At 45.5% G+C, this 26371-nt stretch overlaps 1 protein-coding gene across 1 annotated transcript in view; it reads right to left on the reverse strand.

Moving 5' to 3' along the window:
- wdr18 (WD repeat domain 18) overlaps window positions 1-26371 on the reverse strand; it is a gene marked incomplete at its 5' end in the record, with an annotated part of 249754 nt that overhangs the window by 210904 nt on the left and 12479 nt on the right. The gene's annotated exons all lie outside the window — the stretch shown is intronic.

A 26371-nucleotide genomic window follows, 5' to 3' on the forward strand; every position in this document is an offset into this window, starting at 1 on the left:
GAGAAAGACAAAGAGAGAGAAATAGAGAGATAAATAGATAGAGGGATAGAGAGAGAGACACAGAGAGAGAGAGAGAAATAGAGAGAGAGGGATAAAGAGGTTTGATTGCAAAAAAGTTACGGTGAGCCCCATGTATTTGGACAGACAATTTTTTTGGCCAATACGTACAAACTGTACAGTATGATACAATATGTAGATATTACTTACATATTTATTCAGGGAGTATATTACTTAGATATAACACACACTCATTGCCCAAAGGTTGACGCCCATAAACATCCCGTGCAGCAAGATAGAAAGAAAGATACAGGCAGATGGAGGGGGTCTGTTTTCTGATCATTCTACTCATTATACCTTTATAAGTCCTGCCACTGTTTATTTCCCACTAACTTTCATGTAATATATAATATATATAAACTCCTCAAAAAAAGTTCGGAAACGTTATTTCGGTCGATTATTCATCCCCTTTAATAATACCAATTGGTATTGTATTATATATCTTTGGAAAGGCTGATTAGTCACCTTTACAACGAGGTACAACTTGTAAGGATTGTGCATTCGGGGAATGAGCAACACCGCTAACCGTGTGGGTAGTGGCCCAAAATAATTTGCCAAAATCCCCTGCAATATTCTTCTGTTGGTATTCACTCTCGTTCTGACTTGCTTGGTGGATTGAATGATTGCACTCTCCCACAGTAATAAGGAAAAAACAACACATATTGGCCATTTTTACACTTTATTCATTTGACACCGTCAGGGACCTCTGTAGTGTGTGGAAGATCCAGACACAGCCACAACAGTGTGGCACCTCCTCCCCATGCTGGTCACACACTGCTGTGGGATGGCCACTTCACAGTCTGTCTTTGACTTCACCAGTCTCACGGAACTTGGTCCTAAGTTTGGAAATGGTACCAGGGCTGACACCAAATAATGCTGCCACTCTGCGTACCGGAACACCAGCTTCCAGTTGCCCTATTGCACGGGCCTTATCCTGAAGGGACAAATGTGGCATTTTTATGCTTGGAGGCTGGAGCACACAAACTCAACAAAGTTGCAGGACCCATATGCACACATAAGTGCTGTCAATTAGGTGCCAATCAGGTGCCAGTCACACACCTGTGATTGGCGTACACCTGCCAGCACTTGAAGCTCAGAACGAGAGTGAATACCAACAGAAGAATATTGCAGGGGATTTTGGCAAATTATTTTGGGCCACTACCCACACGGTTAGCTGTGTTGCTCATTCCCCGAATGCACAATCCTTACAAGTTGTACCTCGTTGTAAAGGTGACTAATCAGCCTTTCCAAAGATATAAAATACAATACCAATTCGTATTATTAAAGGGGAGGAATAATCGACTGAAATAACGTTTCTGAACTTTCTTTTGAGTTATATATACCGGTATATATTAGGGATGTGCATGACTGACCAAAATAACTGTTCCCGATTTTTTTTTTTTTGGTACACAAAATCTTTATTTTCTGATCCAGTTTAAATTCAGTTAAAATGTTCAGTTTGTTAAATTCAGTTAAATTAATTTTAATAGAAGGGATCATTAAAATCATAGGGTATTGCACATAAATAGGCACTTCAGATAATCCTTCAGAACGTTGATCGGCTCAGCTGACCCGACAATAAATCTAAATGACACCATTCACCATCGTAGCCTATGATAACAGCATTGCATTGGCCTATCAACCGGTTTTAAGAAATTAATTATAAAAAAAAAAAGAAAAATTAAATAAAAATTTCTTTAAAAAAATTATTATATATATACTGTGTATATATATATCGACATGAAAATCTAATGTGGAGACTGGCACGACTATCCCAAAATGTAAAAATTCGAACTCATCCGTATTTTATAAGTTCTGCCGCTGTTTATTTCCCACTAACTTTCAATGTACATACAGTATAACAGGAAAGACAGTCCTTTTTCAACGATTCTTCTGGTGGAGGACAAACACAACAGCAGCCTCCTGGGTCAACAGCACTCTGGGCCTCAGCTGTTTCTGGCACTGGCCTGACAACCACCTGCCAGAGCGGGACAGCGAGGCGAGAGGGAGGAAAAGACCGACAACACAGAGGCAGGAATGTCGGTGGAAGAAGAGAGGAGGTGACAAAGGAAGTGCGTGAGTTGCCGTTCCCAGGCCCCCATTCTGTCAAGCTCCCAGAGCAAGGAGCACAGGATCCCTGGCGAGATGCTCAGGGACAACCCGTCTGCTGCAAACAGCTGCGACAAACATCCCCAGCGCTCAGGAACACAGCGTAGCCCGAGTCCTGGCAGGTCCGTAGAGGATACAGACTGAGAGGGAAAGGCCTGGGTCCTGGCAGGTCCGTAGAGGATACAGACTGAGGGGGGAAAGGCCTGGGTCCTGGCAGGTCCGTAGAGGATACAGACTGAGAGGGAAAGGCCTGGGTCCTGGCAGGTCCGTAGAGGATACAGACTGAGAGGGAAAGGCCTGGGTCCTGGCAGGTCCGTAGAGGATACAGACTGAGGGGGGAAAGGCCTGGGTCCTGGCAGGTCCGTAGAGGATACAGACTGAGAGGGAAAGGCCTGGGTCCTGGCAGGTCCGTAGAGGATACAGACTGAGAGGGAAAGGCCTGGGTCCTGGCAGGTCCGTAGAGGATACAGACTGAGGGGGGAAAGGCCTGGGTCCTGGCAGGTCCGTAGAGGATACAGACTGAGGGGGGAAAGGCCTGGGTCCTGGCAGGTCCGTAGAGGATACAGACTGAGGGGGGAAAGGCCTGGGTCCTGGCAGGTCCGTAGAGGATACAGACTGAGGGGGGAAAGGCCTGGGTCCTGGCAGGTCCGTAGAGGATACAGACTGAGAGGGAAAGGCCTGGGTCCTGGCAGGTCCGTAGAGGATACAGACTGAGAGGGAAAGGCCTGGGTCCTGGCAGGTCCGTAGAGGATACAGACTGAGAGGGAAAGGCCTGGGTCCTGGCAGGTCCGTAGAGGATACAGACTGAGAGGGAAAGGCCTGGGTCCTGGCAGGTCCGTAGAGGATACAGACTGAGAGGGAAAGGCCTGGGTCCTGGCAGGTCCGTAGAGGATACAGACTGAGAGGGAAAGGCCTGGGTCCTGGCAGGTCCGTAGAGGATACAGACTGAGAGGGAAAGGCCTGGGTCCTGGCAGGTCCGTAGAGGATACAGACTGAGAGGGAAAGGCCTGGGTCCTGGCAGGTCCGTAGAGGATACAGACTGAGGGGGAAAGGCCTGGGTCCTGGCAGGTCCGTAGAGGATACAGACTGAGGGGGGAAAGGCCTGGGTCCTGGCAGGTCCGTAGAGGATACAGACTGAGGGGGGAAAGGCCTGGGTCCTGGCAGGTCCGTAGAGGATACAGACTGAGGGGGAAAGGCCTGGGGCTTTGTGTAAAAACTGAAGCAGCTTGTGTTCACGCTTCCAATGATGTGACGTGGCGCGGTCTACGGCGGATTATGCCGGAGCTCACGATTCTTCCGAAAATACAAAAATGTTGTGCGAAATAGGTTGCATTTTTTTTATATATATATAATATATATATCAGTGAATAATATTAGTCTTATTGAGTTGAATCAGTTTTTACTGAAATTAGACTAGGTTTTTATTGAATGGATTAGTTTTCTATTGAATCAATTTGTTGTTTTTATTGAATGATTCGATTTACTGGATTTGTATTTAATCTGTCATGAGGATCAGTATTTATTTTAGTATTTATTCTAGCTTATCTAGTATCAAATGGCTATAACTGAGACATAAAAGAAAATATTGTTTGTTTCCTGTTGGTTGTCAGTTAAGGCCATGGGTAGGTAGGGAATTTATTTTATATTTTATTTTTTATTTTATCTCTTCCCACGGCGACTATGGATAGGGAATTTTCACAACAACATGGATGCATGTACTCTGCCAGCATGTTTAATATCCATAATACTAAAGGTTTGACTAAGATTTGTATGAAACTTTATTAAAAAAAAAAAAAAAAAAAAAAAATCAATAAAAAAGAAATTATAATTTTGAACTCATAAAATAAATTGGGTCGCACCTAGATCAGCAACCGGAAACAAATTTCTCTTTTCTTTTAGACCCGAGTGCTGTATCTCGTGCTTCCATGTCAATGGAAAAATTACAATAAACATAACTTTGACTTTGACTCTGATTGAGATATTGGCAATTTTGAGTGCTTCGAAATGTTCTGTACGCACAGAAATGACAGCTGGCACCAAAATCCCTTCCGAGACAATGGGCCCAGTACTTTGTTGGCAATGTGAAAATGTGCCAAGAAACATTCGTATCTTTAGAACCGTTTGTGTTCAATTGTATCTGAATCGGGAGGTTATCTCATCTTCTCTCCCGTCAACATGTTAAGTGTATCTCTCCGTCGCATAAAGGCTGGCTGGCACATAGAACAAGGCTTCTACTCCAGCACGCGCTCTGCAAGTCTGTACGCTTGTGCATAACTGAGTATAGAGAGAGGGCTCTATAGCGGAGGTCCCCAACCATCGGGTCGCGGACCGGTACCTGGCCGTGGATCACTTGGTAAAGGGCTGCAAAGAAAAAATTAAGTTGTAAGCCCGAGCCATATTTTCAGAGTATTTGCCTAAAGGGTACATACATTGCTCCACTTCTACAAGGCCAATTGGCATGTTCTTGGTATCTAGTGACATCTATGGATCTCAGGGAATGTATTATTTCCCAGTGTCAGAAATATTGTGTCTGTTACTAGGCTTGAGTAAATTGTAATGAACCAAAGGAGAATATCAATTATTATTATTTTCTTTTTTTCCCCATCTTTGACAGTGAATAACAGAACGTTAACATTGACCAGACATGAAAGATTCAGCACATTCTTGAGATCAAGTGTACAAGAAAATCTAAGCAAATGAATAAAGGGCAGATGATTTACATGGGGTTTTGTAGATACAGTACAGCATTTTTCCATCCAGACACATGCAATTTGAATATGAATATAGAATATAGAATATCAGGCCTATAAATGACCTTATTATGGCCAAGTCATACAGTACATCTATGGATTGGGCCAAATCAATTATCTGGAGGTCAATCTGGATTTAGTACCACCAGGCGCCCGTCACAGGGCAGCAAAGACTGTGAATGAAATATACTGTAAGTACAGTTACTTTTTTATAATGTCCATTTCTCCGACATTTTTCATCAGATTGCAACACGGTTTTTTTCGAGACGTTCACAGAAAGGTAAAGAAACAACCTACATTCTATTTTATGCCAATAACATTCAGGTTTGTTCGACCAGTGAATAAAACCAAGCAGCTCCAGCTTCCAAAGCGGCTGGTGTGAGCTGGGTAGTGTAGTTTTATGAAATTCCTCTCTCTTAGGGCTACAAACTTGAATGATAGACCACCACAACACTTCCGGGATTCTGAAATCGGGGAGGAGATAGCGGGGGGAGCATATGAATGAATGTGGATGAGAGCTGTGATGTAAGTGGTTGCAGCTACGGCTGTGGGGGTGCTAGAGACATGATCCAATAGACTTGTATGCGCCTCAATCTCCTGAACACGGCGCGACCCATTCCTAATCAATCAGAACTAAATCGGCAGAGAAAAAGCCCATTTTAAAGCACCTATTCCGCATGCACATGCGCAGAGTGCCCATGGAGTCTGGACGACGCACGGATGAATGTGGACTGTTCCATCAGAGGGCGGAGCTTCGGTGGTAATGTGTGGCTACAGACTGCTGCACTTAAATATAAACATTAGTCTACCTGGAGACTCAATGAGGTAATTGTAGATGTCGCCATAAGACGCGTCTGGCCATTTAGTGGGATCATTTTTTCATTATCCTGTTCGGCTGAAAGGACACTGGCCACCGAAGCTCCCCCCTCTGATGGAACAGTCCACATTCATTCGTGCGTCATCTCGCGTCGTCCAGACTCCATGGGCAATCTGCGCATGTGCATGGAGAATAGGTGCTTAAAAATGGGCTTTTTCTCTGCCGATTTAGTTCTGATCGATTAGGAATGGGTCGCGCCGTGTTCAGGAGATTGAGGCGCATAAACGTCTATTCGATCATGTCTCCAGCACCCCCACAGCCGTATTTTCTGCAACCACTTACATCACGGCTCTCATCCACATTCATTAATTTGCTCCCCCCGCTATCTCCTCCCCGATTTCAATGTAACGCGGAAGTGTAGTGGTCTATAGCGTCATTTCCTGGCGTCCAATTCATCGGTTTCCACCGGGATGGCACAGAGATATTTATACACTCATATTTCACTAATAACACTTAAAATCATTGGTAAACAAACGTAGTGTAGAAAATATACACTTTGACTGTTTTTATAGGGTTAGGGTCTTTACTCTTCCTGAAAAAGAAACGCAACATTAATTAATACGGACTGTATTGATCCATTTATGACGTGATATTAATTGCATACCGGTACCGGACCGCTCAGGCTTAAGGGGTTAACATTAAATGTATTTAATTTTCATTAGTCTTACGGATATTTTATTTTGGAAAAAGTGCCACTTCCGCCCACGCCTCACTCCCAAGTTCATAAAATAAGTCTCCCCTTCGCGTGATTCACTCACAGCTGGGGCTGTGGTTGTGGTCGACATGATAATCGGGTGTTTATGCACCCGAGTGTCCCAAACGCGTCTATTCTTTTACCAACGGATTTCCAGTTCCGGGTTCGCGTTCTGCGATCTGTTTGGCCACTGACGTACGCTAGTTCTGCCCCCCGGTAAGTTATCTACGCCAGTGCCAAACAGATGTTTCCGTGTTTCCGCCTATGACTTTATGTGCGCTAATAAATCCGTTGGTAAAAGAATAGACGCCGCCTGCATTATCCAATTCATATCAATCGAAATAACGTATTGTTTTCATCTCTCTATATTAACGTGATTCCACACAACTCTACTAACAGCCTGCAGCCTGCTCAAATGTTCAAAACACAACCTCATTATTGCGCGAACGGCAGCCACATCAGACGACTGGTGTTGAAACATGCCAGTTATTAGGCTGTCAATCTGTTCCGTTATTAGCCTACACCAAGGTCCTTGATGGAAATAAGTTGATATAGACTTTATTCTGTCAACCTTGACAATGTATGGTTAATGCTATTGATGTACACGTCATGTTGTGTCACAACAGAATGAGTAGGTGAGTGTTAGGCCTACAGAAAGTGTAATCTATTGATTGACTTGCATGACCTAGTCAATTCGGTAGAAGAGTCTGGTGGGTGAGATTATGCATGATGACCAGCCTGTGATCTAAAGAGCATATTACCTACAAATAGAATGCTCATGCGGTTTTTAGGCTATTCTTATGCCGTGCTCACTCCGGCGTTAGAAGGTAGCCTAATAAGGGCGGCTAGGTGGCGTAGTGGTCTAAGGCACTCGCCACCAGTGTGGAGACGCTAGGATTCGCGTGTTCGAATCCAGCTCTCCACATTGTTTTTCAGTTTGGCTGGTCGTCCGCAGTAATACACATTGGCCGTATTACGGGGAGGGAAAAACTGAAGGGTGGGGATCGAACGTTGTGAACAAGCGACTCCTACAAGTCGGTTGGTGCGCCTGCGCAGTAGAATCAGGAAGTGTCGGGGGCAGCGTGAGCCTCCCACGCGTTACTCCTCGACACTGAGAGGTCGAGCTGCGCAGGTGAAAAGATGCGACTGCTGTTACCTCAAGTACCGGAGGGGACTTGTGCTATGTATGACTTAGTCCTCACTGCAGCCGGCTTGTGGGAGGCAAGAAACAGCGTTCGTGACAGGGGAGGGTTGAATTGGATGATACGAAATTGGGATGGGAGAAAATATAGAAAATGGAGAAAAAGTGGATCAAAAAAAAAAAGAAGGTAGCCTAATAACTGGCATGTTTCAACACCAGTCGTCTGTCTTCTGATGTCGTCTAATGAGGTCGTGTTTTAAAAATGTGAGCAGGCTGCAGGCTGTTAGTAGAGTTGTGTGGAATCAATGAAAACAATACGTTATTTCGATTGATATGAATTGGATAATGCAGGCGCGAGCAGGCAGCGTCTATTCTTTTACCAACGGATTTATTAGCGCACATAAAGTCATAGGCGGAAACACGGAAACAGCTGTTTGGCACTGGCGTAGATAACTTACCGGGGGGCAGAACTAGCGTACGTCAGTGGCCAATCAGATCGCGAACCCGGAAATCCGTTGGTAAAAGAATAGACGCGTCCCGAACACGTAGAGACAAACCCTGAGTCCATCAGAGCTTCTGATGCTGAGCTATGGTCACTCTTGCGCACCTAGTACCGCGTAATACCTGTGGACAACCGCAACAATGAGGCATTCACTGGTAGGCCGGGTAGGTGCAAAAAAAGCTGGCAGTGCACATTAGGTATATAATAAAGGCATAACTGTTAAGAGTATTGAATTTCTCTAACGAACGCATCTATTTCAGTCGCAAGTCAGAGAGGCTTGTGCTGCTGCGCTGCTCGCTATATAATATATATAATAAACCGCTCGTAATAATGTGAGCCAGCTCTACTTTGCACTTTATTTATTTTTTGATCCGCTTTTTCTCCTCCTGTTTTTCTGTGTTTTTTTCTCCCATCCCAATTTAGTCGTGCCAATTCCCCCCTCCCCTTCCTGGTTGTTGCTCGCATGTGGCCCCCACTGGTCGGTCTAGGGAGGGTTGATAGATACTATCGCATGTCCCCTCCGATACATGCAGAGTCAGCCAGCCACTTATTTTCACCTGCCAGCGCGGACTCTCATTGGTGAGGTGTAACGTGTGGGAGGCTCACACTACCCTCACCATCTCCCTTCCTCGCTGTGCAGGCGCCCTGACCGACCTGTAGGAGTCGCTGTTTACAACGACCAGATTACCACCCACCGGCTTCCCTCCCGCTGACTCTGCAGATTGAGTCAGTATGACGGCCGGCCAAGCCGGAGGCAACGCTGACAGCCGTATTCGATACCAGTGTCTCTCGCGTTGGTGACGAGCGCTTAGTCCGCTGCGCCACCCAGCCGCTTGTTTGCACTTTATTTTAAATGATAATAAAATCTTGAATCTAGATTACCATCTTGACTATTTTCCTTTATCCTGTAGTAGGGTTATAAGATCTCACAATACGAGAGGTCACATCAGAATAACAAAGCCACAACAGCTGCTCTCAAGACTATATACCTGCTGCATAGTTAAGAGAAATGGCTCCAGCTCTTTTGAGGCCTGTGGCTCTGAAATAGGTATTGTGTTGCCTGGTCACATACGTTTTAGCGACAGTGGATCAGGAGGTAGAGCAGTCGTTTGGTAATCCGGAGGTTCCCAGTTCGAGTCCCTAATTGCTCCCAAGGAGCAGGTTGCCACTGCCGTCGTCGGTGTGTGAATGTGTGAGTGAATGGGTCAAATGTGAATTGTCAAATTGTAAAGCGCTTTGGATAAAAACTCTATATAAATGCACCATTTACCATTTGTTTATTTTAGGGAGCCAACCGTTGTTTCAACAGCTGCCCAGAGGTGCTAATGTGGCCTTTAAGAGCTTTAGGATTGTTTGGTTTTCCTAGAAGGCGGTTGATAGTAATATAGAACTCAATGGTGTGAGGCCTAGATACTATATCATCGTTAGGCCAAATTATGGATGAAAAAGAACAGCCGTATTGCATTATAAACATAGTCTTACTATGAAATGACTGCAATATATAGGCCTACTTATTGTCCATGCTACACTTAGGCAGCGTGACTGCATGATTCGTTCTGGGAGAGAGAGTTGCAACCCTCAAGCAGACTGATGTTCACACAGCAAAGCAGAGTTCTATGATGACAGGGTTTTCACTTCAGCGATTCTATATTACAAGGATAGGGCCTATGTCCTGGACAGCTCATAGAGCACATCTGTCTCATAGAGAGAACCACATCTTTCTCATAGAGAGAACCACATCTTTCTCATAGAGAGCACCACATCTTTCTCATAGAGAGAACCACATCTTTCTCATAGAGAGCACCACATCTTTATCATAGAGAGAACCACATCTTTCTCATAGAGAGAACCACATCTTTCTCATAGAGAGAACACCACATCTTTCTCATAGAGAGCACCACATCTTTCTCATAGAGAACACCACATCTTTCTCAGAGAGAACAACATCTTTCTCATAGAGAGAACCACATCTTTCTCATAGAGAGAACCACATCTTTCTCATAGAGAGCACCACATCTTTCTCATAGAGAGCACCACATCTTTCTCATAGAGAACACCACATCTTTATCATAGAGAACAACATCTTTCTCATAGAGAGAACCACATCTTTCTCATAGAGAGAACCACATCTTTCTCATAGAGAGCACCACATCTTTCTCATAGAGAGCACCACATCTTTCTCATAGAGAGCACCACATCTTTCTCAGAGAGAACAACATCTTTCTCATAGAGAGAACCACATCTTTCTCATAGAGAGAACCACATCTTTCTCATAGAGAGAACCACATCTTTCTCATAGAGAGAACACCACATCTTTCTCATAGAGAGCACCACATCTTTCTCATAGAGAGAACGCCACATCTTTCTCATAGAGAGAACCACATCTTTCTCATAGAGAGAACCACATCTTTCTCATAGAGAGCACCACATCTTTCTCATAGAGAGAACGCCACATCTTTCTCATAGAGAGAACCACATCTTTCTCAGAGAGAACACCACATCTTTCTCATAGAGAGAACCACATCTTTCTCATAGAGAGAACCACATCTTTCTCATAGAGAGAACCACATCTTTCTCAGAGAGAACACCACATCTTTCTCATAGAGAGAACCACATCTTTCTCATAGAGAGAACACCACATCTTTCTCATAGAGAGCACCACATCTTTCTCATAGAGAGAACCACATTTCTCATAGAGAACCACATCTTTCTCATAGAGAGCACCACATCTTTCTCATAGAGAGAACCACATCTTTCTCATAGAGAGAACCACATCTTTCTCATAGAGAGCACCACATCTTTCTCATAGAGAGCACCACATCTTTCTCATAGAGAGAACCACATCTTTCTCATAGAGAGAACCACATCTTTCTCATAGAGAGAACCACATCTTTCTCATAGAGAGAACACCACATCTTTCTCAGAGAGAGCACCACATCTTTCTCATAGAGAGAACCACATCTTTCTCATAGAGAGAACCACATCTGTCTCATAGAGAGAACCACATCTTTCTCATAGAGAGAACACCACATCTTTCTCATAGAGAGAACACCACATCTTTCTCATAGAGAGCACCACATCTTTCTCATAGAGAACAACACATCTTTCTCATAGAGAGAACCACATCTTTCTCATAGAGAGAACCACATCTTTCTCATAGAGAGAACCACATCTTTCTCATAGAGAGAACCACATCTTTATCATAGAGAGAACCACATCTTTCTCATAGAGAGAACCACATCTTTCTCATAGAGAACACCACATCTTTCTCATAGAGAGAACCACATCTTTCTCATAGAGAGAACCACATCTTTATCATAGAGAGAACCACATCTTTCTCAGAGAGAGCACCACATCTTTCTCATAGAGAGAACCACATCTTTCTCATAGAGAGCACCACATCTTTCTCATAGAGAGAACCACATCTTTCTCATAGAGAGAACCACATCTTTATCATAGAGAGAACCACATCTTTCTCATAGAGAGAACCACATCTTTCTCATAGAGAGAACCACATCTTTCTCATAGAGAGAACACCACATCTTTCTCAGAGAGAGCACCACATCTTTCTCATAGAGAGAACCACATCTTTCTCATAGAGAGAACCACATCTGTCTCATAGAGAGAACCACATCTTTCTCATAGAGAGAACCACATCTTTCTCATAGAGAGCACCACATCTTTCTCATAGAGAACACCACATCTTTCTCATAGAGAGAACCACATCTTTCTCATAGAGAGAACACCACATCTTTCTCATAGAGAGCACCACATCTTTCTCATAGAGAGAACACCACATATTTCTCATAGAGAGAACCACATCTTTCTCATAGAGAACACCACATCTTTCTCATAGAGAACCACATCTTTCTCATAGAGAGAACCACATCTTTCTCATAGAGAGAACACCACATCTTTCTCATAGAGAGCACCACATCTTTCTCATAGAGAGAACACCACATCTTTCTCATAGAGAGAACCACATCTTTCTCATAGAGAGAACACCACATCTTTCTCATAGAGAACACCACATATTTTTCATAGAGAGCACCACATCTTTCTCATAGAGAGAACCACATCTTTCTCATAGAGAGAACCACATCTTTCTCATAGAGAGAACCACATCTTTCTCATAGAGAGAACACCACATCTTTCTCATAGAGAACCACATCTTTCTCATAGAGAGAACCACATCTTTCTCATAGAGAGAACACCACATCTTTCTCATAGAGAGCACCACATCTTTCTCATAGAGAGAACACCACATCTTTCTCATAGAGAGAACCACATCTTTCTCATAGAGAGAACACCACATCTTTCTCATAGAGAACACCACATATTTTTCATAGAGAGCACCACATCTTTCTCATAGAGAGAACCACATCTTTCTCATAGAGAGAACCACATCTTTCTCATAGAGAGAACCACATCTTTCTCATAGAGAGAACCACATCTTTCTCATAGAGAGAACACCACATCTTTATCATAGAGAGCACCACATCTTTCTCATAGAGAACACCACATCTTTCTCATAGAGAGAACCACATCTTTCTCATAGAGAGAACACCACATCTTTCTCATAGAGAGAACCACATCTTTCTCATAGAGAACCACATCTTTCTCATAGAGAACACCACATCTTTCTCATAGAGAGAACCACATCTTTCTCATAGAGCACCACATCTTTCTCATAGAGAGAACACCACATCTTTCTCATAGAGAACACCACATCTTTCTCATAGAGAGAACCACATCTTTCTCATAGAGAACACCACATCTTTCTCATAGAGAACACCACATCTTTCTCATAGAGAACACCACATCTTTCTCATAGAGAGAACCACATCTTTCTCATAGAGAGAACACCACATCTTTCTCATAGAGAACACCACATCTTTCTCATAGAGAGAACCACATCTTTCTCATAGAGAGAACACCACATCTTTCTCATAGAGAGAACACCACATCTTTCTCATAGAGAGAACCACATCTTTCTCATAGAGAGAACACCACATCTTTCTCATAGAGAGCACCACATCTTTCTCATAGAGAGCACCACATCTTTCTCATAGAGAGAACACCACATCTTTCTCATAGAGAGAACCACATCTTTATCATAGAGAGAACACCACATCTTTCTCATAGAGAGAACCACATCTTTCTCATAGAGAACAACACATCTTTATCATAGAGAGACCACATCTTTCTCATAGAGAGCACCACATCTTTCTCATAGAGAGCACCACATCTTTCTCATAGAGAGAACCACATCTTTCTCATAGAGAGAACCACATCTTTCTCATAGAGAGCACCACATCTTTCTCATAGAGATAACCACATCTTTCTCATAGAGAGAACCACATCTTTCTCATAGAGAGAACCACATCTTTCTCATAGAGAGAACCACATCTTTCTCATAGAGAGAACCACATCTTTCTCATAGAGAACACCACATCTTTCTCATAGAGAGAACCACATCTTTCTCATAGAGAACCACATCTTTCTCATAGAGAGCACCACATCTTTCTTATAGAGAGAACCACATCTTTCTCATAGAGAACCACATCTTTCTCATAGAGAGAACCACATCTTTCTCATAGAGAACCACATCTTTCTCATAGAGAGCACCACATCTTTCTCATAGAGAGCACCACATCTTTCTCATAGAGAACCACATCTTTCTCATAGAGAGAACCACATCTTTCTCATAGAGAGCACCACATCTTTCTCATAGAGAGAACCACATCTTTCTCATAGAGAGCACCACATCTTTCTCATAGAGCACCACATCTTTCTCATAGAGAACCACATCTTTCTCATAGAGAGAACCACATCTTTCTCATAGAGAGCACCACATCTTTCTCATAGAGAGAACCACATCTTTCTCATAGAGAGCACCACATCTTTCTCATAGAGAACACCACATCTTTCTCATAGAGAACCACATCTTTCTCATAGAGAGCACCACATCTTTCTCATAGAGAGAACACCACATCTTTCTCATAGAGAGAACACCACATCTTTCTCATAGAGAACACCACATCTTTCTCATAGAGAGAACCACATCTTTCTCATAGAGAGCACCACATCTTTCTCATAGAGAGCACCACATCTTTCTCATAGAGAGCACCACATCTTTCTCATAGAGAGAACCACATCTTTCTCATAGAGAAAACACCACATCTTTCTCATAGAGAAAACACCACATCTTTCTCATAGAGAGAACCACATCTCGGCATTCTTTCCAATGAGACGGGGGATTTGAAGGCCTCGAATGAGACTGCGATATTACCCTACTTGGCAGTCACCCGAAAACCACTGTGTCGACAGATCTCTTGTCACAATATACAATTCTATTTTCATCCAATCCGATGCAGAGGAACACAATCAGTCATTAGTCTTCTATGCCCTGGTGCCAAAATTGACCCGTTTTCAAAAATGGTATTTCTCAGTCAAAGCTCTGCCAGGCAGAGGAGGCACAGAGACGCAGACCACGGAACACATCCAAGAGGATCTCTTTTGGACCAATTCTTGTCTGTGTGAAAATGAGAGGGAATTGGGATGGGGTGGAATTACGCGGCTGAGAAGGCTACCGTGCGACCAGCCGACCACTGTGCGTCCAGAATAGAACAAAAGAGGCTCATCTCCCCTCCCTTCAAAGTGGCATTGATTTAGAGTGATGCTGCATTATTCATCTCTATCTCATTCTCAGGGCAGTATTATATACTCCCCAGCTTCTCCCCATTTATTATTACTTCCTTTGGGAGATGTGGACTGATCATTGAGCAGTGATCAAACAAACACCACCGTGTGAGGAAGAGCTTGTTCCACACACAGTCAGATATATTATTCCACACCTGCTGCTCGTATCGCCGTCCTACTCTTGAGACTTTAGATGAAGTGAAGGTGTGCCGGCAACAGGGGGATTAGTCCTTTGGTGCACTTTCAAAGCGCAAAGAAAAGAGAAATCTATATCAAGATGGAGATATGATATCTTAGGCCCAAAGTTCCGGGCTTATAAGAATAGAACCAAGTGCTGCAAAAGAACCCAGATATATAAAAATTACAGGAGTTTCAAACTAGCCGGATTCAGCCAATACATGTCTTCATGAGATATAACAACATTTTAAAAAAATTACTTTGACAATTTTGTTTCCCAACCATACAGATATTACCGGTACATAATAGATATGAGGCACACAGACAGTGTTGGGTGGAGCATTACAACTGCAGTGCCTTGCATGGACCCTGCTCTTGATATCCAATTCAAAACTTCTGCCCAGTGTGCATCTTTAGATGATATATTAGATTCGATTTAGATTTTTGGATTATTAGATTATATATTGCATATATTTAGCATTTAGTTTTTATATTCGATCAGATTTAGATTGGATTATTAGATTATGTATTGTAACTATTTATTGTAGGGAAAATAACAGAGGGCATAGGCTGGGCGATATAACGATAACGATAAATAGATATAAATATCGTTTTTTTTTTTTGTGACCTGCAACAGGGCAGTTTTCAAACCAGAGACAGTGGACAGACTTGTGTTTCTTGCCTGCAACTTAAAGTAATGGCTTTGCTTGTCCAAATGACAATACTGAACAAATTGAGATTTATTTTTCTCTTGTCCATTTATTCGATTGCTTTCTAATTTAAAATACAGTTTGAAACCGTCTGTACACAGTAGGCTATGTGTGCTAGCAGAGCTAGACTCCAGTCACGAGACACAGTGCACATGTGCGGTGGTTAGTCCACCAAAAAAGCGCCAAAAGATAGAAAAGAAACGAGCAGAGCCAGAACTGTTCAACTCCCCTGGAGCCACAGCCAGCAGAGAAGCCGGTTTACTTTCGCTTTTAAACCAGCTGCAGCCTGAGAACTGGAGTGTGAGGGGCTGTAACACTAAAGATGGCGGCAACGACAAAGAATTGCTGCAAAATAAACATACATCTGTTGTTTATATTTAATAAAAACAATTTCGAGAATTATCGATATCGAGTGATATGATAACATTATCATATCGTTATCGCGATATGATTTTTTGCCATATCGCCCAGCCCTAGCATACATTAATTATATTGATTACACTGCTTTTTTATTCTATTTTATTTTTACTTCTCCACTGTACTATAATTATGTCACCTGTACCATGTCTTATACTACCTGTACCCCCCCCCCCCCATGCTGCTATGACGCCTACATTTTCCCAAGGGATGCCCCGATCACGTTTTTTGACACCGATACCGATCGCCTATGAGCCATATCGGCCGATACACTGCAGATACCGATAGTTTTTGTTATACTGTAAAAACTGGGATTTGGGTTCATTAATATTTATTAAATAATTATTAGTAACCTATACATAATATTTTATTTTAGTGCCTTATTTTCTGACATCTCCAGAATATGTGTGTGTGGTTCGCTATTTCTTGTCCACACTCCCTCCAACATAGTTTCTTTGCTGGTGTGTAATTGCCCTGTATTTCTGGTGTTATAAAGAATCTAATTATGTTTTTTCACCCAAACTCCCTCCATATCCTTGATCCTGTGGTTGATTGTTGTGTCTTACATGTGTTATACCATTCCTCCTCTGTTATCTCTATTTCTAACTCTTTCTCCCACTTTTATATACAATGTTGTGTTTCCCTTACTGTCCATTATTGCCTGATATAGTGCTGATATCACCCTTCCCTTCCTTCCTTCGTATGACTTTACCATTATCTTAATTACCCCATTCTGTTCTTTGTCTCTGTCTTGCTTTATTTCCTTGTTATAGTAGTCTCTAATCTGTAAATATCTAAAGTGGTCCCTATTCTCTAGTCTGAATCTTTTTCAATTTTTGTAGAGTCTGCATCCCCCCTCCTTCCATCATTGTACACATTGCTGTTATACCCCCCAGTTCCCATCTTTTGAACCCATGGTCTTCTATCCCTGGTTTGAATTTGTTGTCGTGTGTTATCCATCTCAGTATCTTGGATTATTTTTCAAGCTTGTATTTCTTTACTATTGTGTTCCATATGTTTATAGTGAATTTGGTAATTGGGTCTAGTAGTTGTTCCCGTCTTCTGAACAGCTCCCTATCTCCTATCAGTGCCTGCACTTTGAATCCCTCTCTTTTTCTGTTTCTATATCTTTCCATTTGGCTTCATAACCCTTGTGGACTTTCAGTACCTCTGAGGTAGCACCCTCTAACTGAACAGCCTAGGTTCTGTCGGTGAGATAATTTGCAATCCACCCAACCGCATGTTCAGAAAAACCAATAGCTGTCAGACGTCCAATTAAAGTATCGTGGTCAACGGTATCAAAGGCCTTAGAGAAGTCTATGAAAAGAGAAATACAGCACTGCTTGTTATCCAAGGCTTCAGTTATATCATTTAGGACCTTCATAGCAGCAGTAGTAGTACTATGGTTTTATGTACTATGGCAGTATAGCGCATAATGTTTATATATATATCTATGGTGTAGCGAGACTCTGTCGTCTCGGGTCTATAGGGAGGTGTAGTGGTTACGTCATTTTCGTTTTTTCCTGTTCCACCCTCTGTTCCACTTAATGTATTTCCCCATTGCCCATTTCTAAATCGGCTCGTTTAAAAGAAATAAAGCATTAACATTGGCATGGTGTACCTTTCTGTGCGTATTCATCCACAATCTATAGCTCAACATGAAAATATTCGCAATTAATCGTAAAGGTAGCAAAATAACAACGTTTATGTTTTCGTTCATTGGGAAACTACACTAGCCTTTTTGGCGCTGCTGACTGACGTCACCACAACGTAGACTCCTGGCTCCTCGCAGACCTAGGATCAGATTTCCCTTACATTCGATAAGCTTAACAATTCGTACAATGGGGAAATAACTGACCCTGAATCTGTTGCTAGTATCTTTCACCCAACATTAGTTTATAGCCAACCACCATTTTTTTTTTTTTAATATTTGTATTTATAATTTAAATCGTATAACGTTATTTCGCTGCATATTAAATCACTGTAAATACTAATGTAATCATTGTTTCGTTGTACATATTGTGTATAGTTTATAACATTATTGTTTTTTAAATAACGTTAGTAGCTAGTTAGCTTGCTAGCCATTCCCGAAACTCCTCCACATGCCCCGATTTAAAATGGTTCTCTCCTCTTTGTATACTTTTGTCCTCACAAACAAAGTATTCTGCCAGGGAACTTATGGACACGACAGTAGTAGTTATAAGGTTTTTGAGCTTGTAACGTTAACGATAGGTTATGACTATAACCAAGTTCTGTTAGTTAGGGGCGATGCTTGGCATCACACTGCACTATCTCACGTACGTGCACGCGCACTGAATAAACCACAAATATACCTCTAATACCAATATTAGTCTGACCACACCCCTCATCAGCTTACCTTCATAAGCAGGTGTGTGGTCACCTGCTCTCCTCCTTCCCAAGCTTTCACCACAAGGTGAGGACAAGGGCTGCAGCGGCCGTCTGATGCCAAGCATCGCCCCTAACTAACAGAACTTGGTTATAGTCATAACCTATCGTTCTGTATCGTTAGTGGCTTAGCTTGGCATCACACTGCACAAGGGAGGCCAAGCGGAGCCACTGGCTGACAAATACACCCCGCTGACAGCCCCCCCACAACCATCAGAACAGGGAGGGCCGAGCCCCCCCGACCCCCCCTAATGGCGGGTAGCCCCCCTATTAGGGACGTCACGGGAAGGCGACGGACCCGACCGTGCGAAGAGGCACTCAAGCACTCAACGCACAGGGTGAGCAGCCGTGGCTTGACCCCACGACTACACACACGCACAACCCGCATGCCACCCGGGAACGAACGGAGAAAAACCACCTCGTTACTGCCCCCAGAATCACGGGGTCAAGGGCCAACCCAACCCCGTGGCAAGGCCGTAGCAGCGGAGCGCGAAGGAAGGCCCAGACCCACCAAGGACTGGGCTCCCTGAAATGGGGGCCCGGAGAAGTCCATGATGCCAGCATCAAGACCCCACCAGGGGGGCACCTAGTGACCCCGCCCCTCTCATCGCCAGCGTATTCGGACAAAGGCCCCTCAGCCGAGCGGGCCCTGTCCCCCCCAACAGCACACCGCCTGGAACACAAGCCCTGCAACAGGCAGACAGCATGGTCATAACATACAAGAGTTAACCAACGGAAACAGGCAGTGCACCGGGGAAGACCAGGCAACAGGTCGTCAACCCAAGCCTGGAAAAAACTGCGGACGAGGCAGGCGCCAGAAAGGACAGCTGAAACAGCCGCCCCGGCGGAAGGGGCGTATGCTGGCGTTGTCGCATAACCAAGCTTTCAACAGCACGTCAGAAGCGGGATCCGTAGACCACACGGCCCCTGACAGCTGCCCACAGAAAAGCCCATACGATCGGCAGACGTCATGAACGTGCAGGGGCACCCTCAACCGGAGAACCGGGAGTTGACACTGCAGCAACACACCAGAGAACCAACCACCCAGGCATTACCCCATGTAATGGTTGGTCCTATAACCCCTCAGGAAAAAACCCAGAAACGCACCTGCGGCACCGCCGCAGCCCGCGTTCCGGTTCCCAACAGGGCTATCCCGGGCCTACAGGTCAACGGGCATCACCCCGGACCGGGCCCGGCGATACGGGGAGCACAGGATCCCAAAGGAGGTTAACCCCACCCAACAGGCTCCTCAGCGCCAAAACGCAAGAGAAGAGCGTAATATGGAAGACCAGCCCCCAGCACCCCGCACTCGGTATTCCCAGGAGGTCACCCAACCAAGTACCAACCAAGACCAACCCGCACAGCAGCCGAGATCCGACGAGATCGGATGCGTACAGGTCGGCACGGCCATAAGCCACTATGACAGTGCAGAATACATCAAACAAGGGGTCCCATAACGCACAACCCTGTGACACCCGGATCGACCTAGCATTTTTCCCCCCTGAAAAAACCCTAAGTCCCTCAGGGTACCAGAACAGCAGATCTGCATCCCCAGCGGACAACGGGTGCACTGATCTGGACCAGCGCGACCAGAACCAGTCCCGTGCCCTAATCACGCCGACCTGCCAACCCCAGGAGAAGGGGCAGATATGCGCGTCTGATCCCAACATAAAAAGAAGGCGCCACCCAGACGTGTCGGTATGAACCGCGTCCGGCGGCCCACCCCTAGGGCGTGAGACCCTTCCCATATGCCCAGACCCATTCCGTCATCATCCCCTGACATGAACGGGAACCCATCGACAACACACAGGATGTCGGAAGAGGAAAAACCCCCATCCCAATTGTTCCATAAAAACGCTGTTTTACCAAAGCAAACGAGGCGCGCCAGTCAGCAACGGCCAAAGCACATCCTGAGCTAGCACTATGTGTGCGTTTGGACATACCCACATCAACAATAGGCCGTTTAGACCACCATATTGAATCCCCAAGACGCCCAGGGAAACGACAAGAGGGGCGAGATGCAATCAACTCCATGAATGAATGAATGAATGAAAAAATATACCCAACAGACTGCAGTACAGGAATACATACAAAAAGATAAGGGGAGGCAGACCTGAGAAGACGTTAGTCTTGTTCCATCAGGGACCCTCATTTCATATCCATCAAGACACATTCAACTCTTTATAAAATAAAGAAAAGGCATCACATGTATGACCTAACTGCACAGCTGGGAGTAAAAAACCCTGTTTTTCACATGATTTTAATCCAGTCACTCTCTTTAATCAGAGCGTAAGACCAGATTCCCCCAGAAACACCTTCCCACATGAGACCACGGTCAAGAAAAAGATATGTAAACTGTGAGACACGTGACCAACAGACTCAAGTTTGACACAAAAACGAGCGCAGCAGGTTAAGTCCTGCGCTCTAACCTCGACATCTTTACGACACCAGCTCATGGAAGGCGTCGCCATAGCAACAACGCTATAACGGGCGGGGAAAACCCACCGGATCCTGTCATAACAGGAGTCGGTAGAATACCCCTCCCCCCCCCCCCCCCCCTCCCCCGTCAAGCACTGGCTTGGCCCTGACTGGCTCAGCAGAAAAGTCAACAAACCCTCTAAACCAATCAAGTGGGAAAAAGGAGGGGTTTATCCGACACCCCCTCCCGAAAAACACACCTTCTATCCCTACACACAGAAAACAACCGTAGCCATTTTGAAAACCTCCGGTAGAACAAAATATATAGCATAAGCTAATACAATGTTAGCTACCCACAAAGTGTAAAAGGGTTTACAACAAAACACAAGTCGCCTGTGCGTGAATCCCATACCCGCAGCCTATGCTACACATAGGAAGACGTTGAACGAGAGTAATGGCTAGGCCATGAAAAGTGTGTACGAGCATTACTGCAACTAACAACACAGCGTTGTGAACACATATACTTAGTTAAAGCAATGGAATACCACCAGTTCTAATTGCATGTGGAGCATCAAGCTAATAGAACCTATTACCGAGTGTAAGTTGCAGACCTTGCTTAAAAACTCGTAACACAACACAACTCATTCCCCCAACGTAACAGGGTAGATTCATAAAACACAACCCCACCACATGATTTGTATTGAAGAAACACACAGTTTGTTCGGCCAAACACAGTCCCCCTTATGTCAGGGAACTTTTTATTAATAAATAAATACGTGTTCAAGGCACAAAATCATAGAGGGGCCGGGGAGGGTGTAGAGGAGGGGACACAGAGGGGGAAAAGTCACTCTCAACGGCGCCTGCCACCTCGCGCCGCTCGAGTCTTGCCACCCCGGGGAGCCCCGGAGGGACGATAGGTAACAGTCCGCTGGACACGACGATCCCTACCGTCTCCTCCGGTCTGGGATGGGCCGGCGGTGGCCGAAGCGCCGCTTCTTCCCCTGGCCCTCTTGGCAGGGCCAGCAGGGGCGGTGGAGGTAGTGGTAGCGGCGACGGAGACAGCTCGACGTCGCGGAATCCTTCTGCCCCCACCGGCAAGGACGGGAGGCGGAAAATGGGGTTGGAGAATGGACCTCTCCTCTGCCATCTCTCTGCATGTTGAGGTCATCAATAGCAGGGCCTTCCCGAACAGGCCAGCGTCGGAGAGGGCGGCCGTCAGAAGAGGGGTTCTCTTCCGTTCCGGCACACGGGCCTGCTCCAGCCAAAGATGACGCTGGCCCAGGGTGGCCAGGGCGCGCACTTTCCCCATGGCTATGGCTAGCACCTGGGAGAGGTGCAGCACAGCTCCCGCAGCCTGGGTGATCTGATCGCACCTCACCTCGTTCAGATCCGCGCCGCCCGTCATTATCCCCGATACAAATCTAGCCAGGTGGGCGATGTTAGAGGCCGCAGCCAGCGACTGTGTACCGGCGATGAATGACTGGTCACCCCAATAAGCCAATCGCCTAGCCGACCTCCCCTGGAGGACCGGCTTGCATAGGGGCTCCCACACCATATCCGGACAGAGGAGCGCGGCCATCGGATTGTCAAGCCGAGGTACGCCCTCCCCCATACCTTTGACCAACCCCGACACCCGCGTAACTGGTACGTAGGCGGGAGTTAGTCCCATGATGTTGGAGACCGCCTGACCCCGACGAACATAGGCCCCCATCGATGGGAAAAATGGGTAGACAACGTCCACCCCTCTCACCGGGGGACGCTGCCAGGGATGGCCTATGAGGTCATCAGGGACAGGTGCAGGCAATGGCTGCGGCAGCGGCACACCGTTTGCAGCGGCGGCTACCGCCATGAGCTCGGGGAACAAGGCCCGCAGTTCCCCCTGCGGACCCTCCTCCACCGACCCCGCATCCCTCGCATACAGCAGGCTGCGACTGGTCAAGGAGCCACAATCCGATGCGGCTGACAGTAGGGCATCCTGTCGATGAGGCCAAGGTGGTTCCCCGACATCCTCGAACAAGGCGCCCCGTGGAGCCATTTCTCCCCCCTCCGGGGTCTCCGGAGGAGGGATACTCCCCTCCACGGGACCATCATACAAGAACCCGTCCGCCTCCTCCATGAAGTCTTCAGTTTCCATCAGAAATCCAGAGTCGGACGCGGCCTCGCTGGTCTCCAGCAATTCCCCAAACCCAGGCCGTTCGCGTCTGCACGCCACCATGTTACGACGTGAGCGAGCAGACGCAAAACGTTTTCGTCGCAAATCCTCTGGCTCTAAGACAATCCCCCGTTCATCAACGGGCGATTCCCCAGAAACAGAGGAACCAGAGTCGAGATCAGGCCATCGCCGGAGCGACGGCACCGAACCCTCGGCTCGTCGGTGAGGAAAACTATCCACCGGCAGTCTCCCGGGCTGGGTCAGCAACCACGAGAGTGGCAACAGCCCAGCACCGGAACGCACGACGGAGGCGGGAATGGAGAATCGTGGTGAAGAGTAGGTCTAGCGGGTCTACTCTCCGCGGAATACATTATGACCCAAACCTTTTTCTTATACAAACAAGTGAGAGAAGAAAAAGGTTAGGCACAATGTAAACCTAGTCACAACTCTTTTCAACTATCAACGACACGTCAAGTGGGGTACTACCGAGGCACTTCCTTGTGGTGAAAGCGAGAAGGAGGAGAGCAGGTGACCACACACCTGCTTATGAAGGTAAGCTGATGAGGGGTGTGGTCAGACTAATATTGGTATTAGAGGTATATTTGTGGTTTATTCAGTGCGCGTGCACGTACGTGAGATAGTGCAGTGTGATGCCAAGCTAAGCCACTAACGATACAGAACGTTAGTTAGCTATCGTGGTATCAGCGGGCCATGACGTGTAGCTAGCTAGCTTGCTAGCCGGCATGATGCATGCAGTGCTTTTCCCCACAGGTCTGAGAAGAGGACCTGCACATTTTACTCGTTCCCGAAACTCCTCTACATGCCCCAATTTAAAATGGTTCACGACAGTAGACATTGCTAACATCTAGTATGTTTAGCGGGGTAACGTTAACGTTAGCTAGCTAGCTAGCTTGGTATCAGTTTGCCGTGACGTGGATTAGGCGACAGCCTAACAGGCTGCCTACTGGTAAATGTAGTTCTTTTTTTACGACAAATTTTAAACCTTATAACTACCTTTATTTCAACAAAAAATGCTTAAACAATAATGTTAGTGGTACTGTAGAATGGAACTCATTTCGTGCAAAAATGGAAGCTTGTCAATTTCCATGCAGCAGAATTGTTACAATAGCCGATAATCCATTTTCCCAATGATGAATCCCTATACGGGTGGAACAACAAGTCACGTCAGACTACACCTCCCTATTACACTTCGTAAGTAACTTACTCTCATGCTCGCTCGCACACGCACGCTCTCTCACACTCGAGTCGCACACACACACACACACACGCTCTCTCTCTCTCACACACTCGCTCTCCGCTCTCATTCCAACTCCGCTAACGGCGCTGAGAGTTGTTTCAGTTATGTTTTTCATGTTTTTCGCGCGCATAATCGATCGGTTTCCGCGATCGGCGAGTAGGACGCATTATCGGAATTCCCCGATCTCATATTTATACTGATTATCGGCCGATACCGATTGCTGGGCGATCGATCGGGGCATCCCTAACGGAATATCTTATCTTATTCCCTATGTCAGGTAAACTGCTGCCCAGTGTACATTCTAGGGCTGACCTCGACTAGTCGAATAGTCGACTAATTGATTGAAAGGAGCCGTAGTCGACTGCCAACCTCGTAGTCTAATGCAAAAAAATATATAATATTAAAAAAAATATATCATTCTTTCCAAAAGCAAAGAGGCCTAGAAGCGTCGCTAACGCTAATGGCGCGCATACCAGAGAGGCTAACTGCCTAAGAAACGGGCACAGAGGCACTGAAAAAGGCACATCTAATGAAATATCAAGATGTATCCATCAGTGGACCAATTGCATGCTTTCGCAGAGGACAAGAAGCCTTCAGTCGACTCCTTCAGACATTAAGCACCCCCCACAGCTTTATTTTTTTATAGAAACCAGAAACCAGTCGACTATCTGCAAATTTTTGCCAATCAAAGTAGACTATATAAATCCTTAGTCGGGGACATGCCTAATACATTCCCCGTCAGGTAAACTGCTGCCCAGTGTGTATTCCCTGAAACTGCTGCCCAGTGTGTATTCCCCGTCAGGTAAACTGCTGCCCAGTGTGTATTCCCCGTCAGGTAAACTGCTGCCCAGTGTGTATTCCCCGTCAGGTAAACTGCTGCCCAGTGTGTATTCCCTGTCAGGTAATCTGCTGCCCAGTGTGTATTCCCTGTCAGGTAAACTGCTGCCCAGAGTGTATTCCCTGTCAGGTAAACTGCTGCCCAGAGTGTATTCCCTGTCAGGTAAACTGCTGCCCAGTGTGGATTCCCTGTCAGGTAAACTGCTGCCCAGTGTGTATTCCCTGTCAGGTAAACTGCTGCCCAGTGTGTATTCCCTGTCAGGTAAACTGCTGCCCAGTGTGTATTCCCTGTCAGGTAAACTGCTGCCCAGTGTGGATTCCCTGTCAGGTAAACTGCTGCCCAGTGTGTATTCCCTGTCAGGTAAACTGCTGCCCAGTGTGTATTCCCTGTCAGGTAAACTGCTGCCCAGTGTGTATTCCCTGTCAGGTAAACTGCTGCCCAGTGTGGATTCCCTGTCAGGTAAACTGCTGCCCAGTGTGTATTCCCTGTCAGGTAAACTCGAAAGTCCCCAGGGTTGAAGATCCTGGTAAGGATTCTGTAGTGTATTTAGGATGCACCTTAGACAAACACCTCACAGGGGAGGCTATGGCCTTGAAAGCACTCGCTAAAATAAGCCAGAAGACCAAATTCCTGGCTCGTAAGTCTGACCTGTTGGATAGTGCAACACTATCAGGTGCCCTGATCCAGAGTCATTTTGACTATGCTGCCCCCTTCTGGTACAGTAGTACACCCCAGGGAATAAAACATTTATTTCAGACTGCCCAAAATAAAATTATTAGAGTAGTAGTGATGAAGCTTCCTACCCACACTCACCTGGATGTAGCTATACTTAATCAACTAAACTGGCTCCCACCGGAAAAACGGGTAATTCAAATTAAGTTGGGCCTTACCCATAAAATAATGTACAATAGGGTCCCCTCATCATAAAATTATTGTATGTGCTTTAGGGACACCCGCTCCTATGCAACCAGGGGCCGTTTAACAGACATTAAACTGTGCAAATTCAAGAGCTCAATGGGGGAAAATACCTTCCAGTACTCAGCAGCTTGTGAGTGGAATAAACTGCCAGTGTCTATAAAAAGTATTGACTCAGATAGAAATTTTAAACAGGCTTTGAAGAAATGGCTTAGTCACTCAGGATAAAGATATATCAGGTGTGCTGT

The sequence above is a fragment of the Notolepis coatsorum genome, assembly GCF_963971535.1.
Source record: "Notolepis coatsorum genome assembly, chromosome: 3".
NCBI lineage: Eukaryota > Metazoa > Chordata > Actinopteri > Aulopiformes > Paralepididae > Notolepis > Notolepis coatsorum.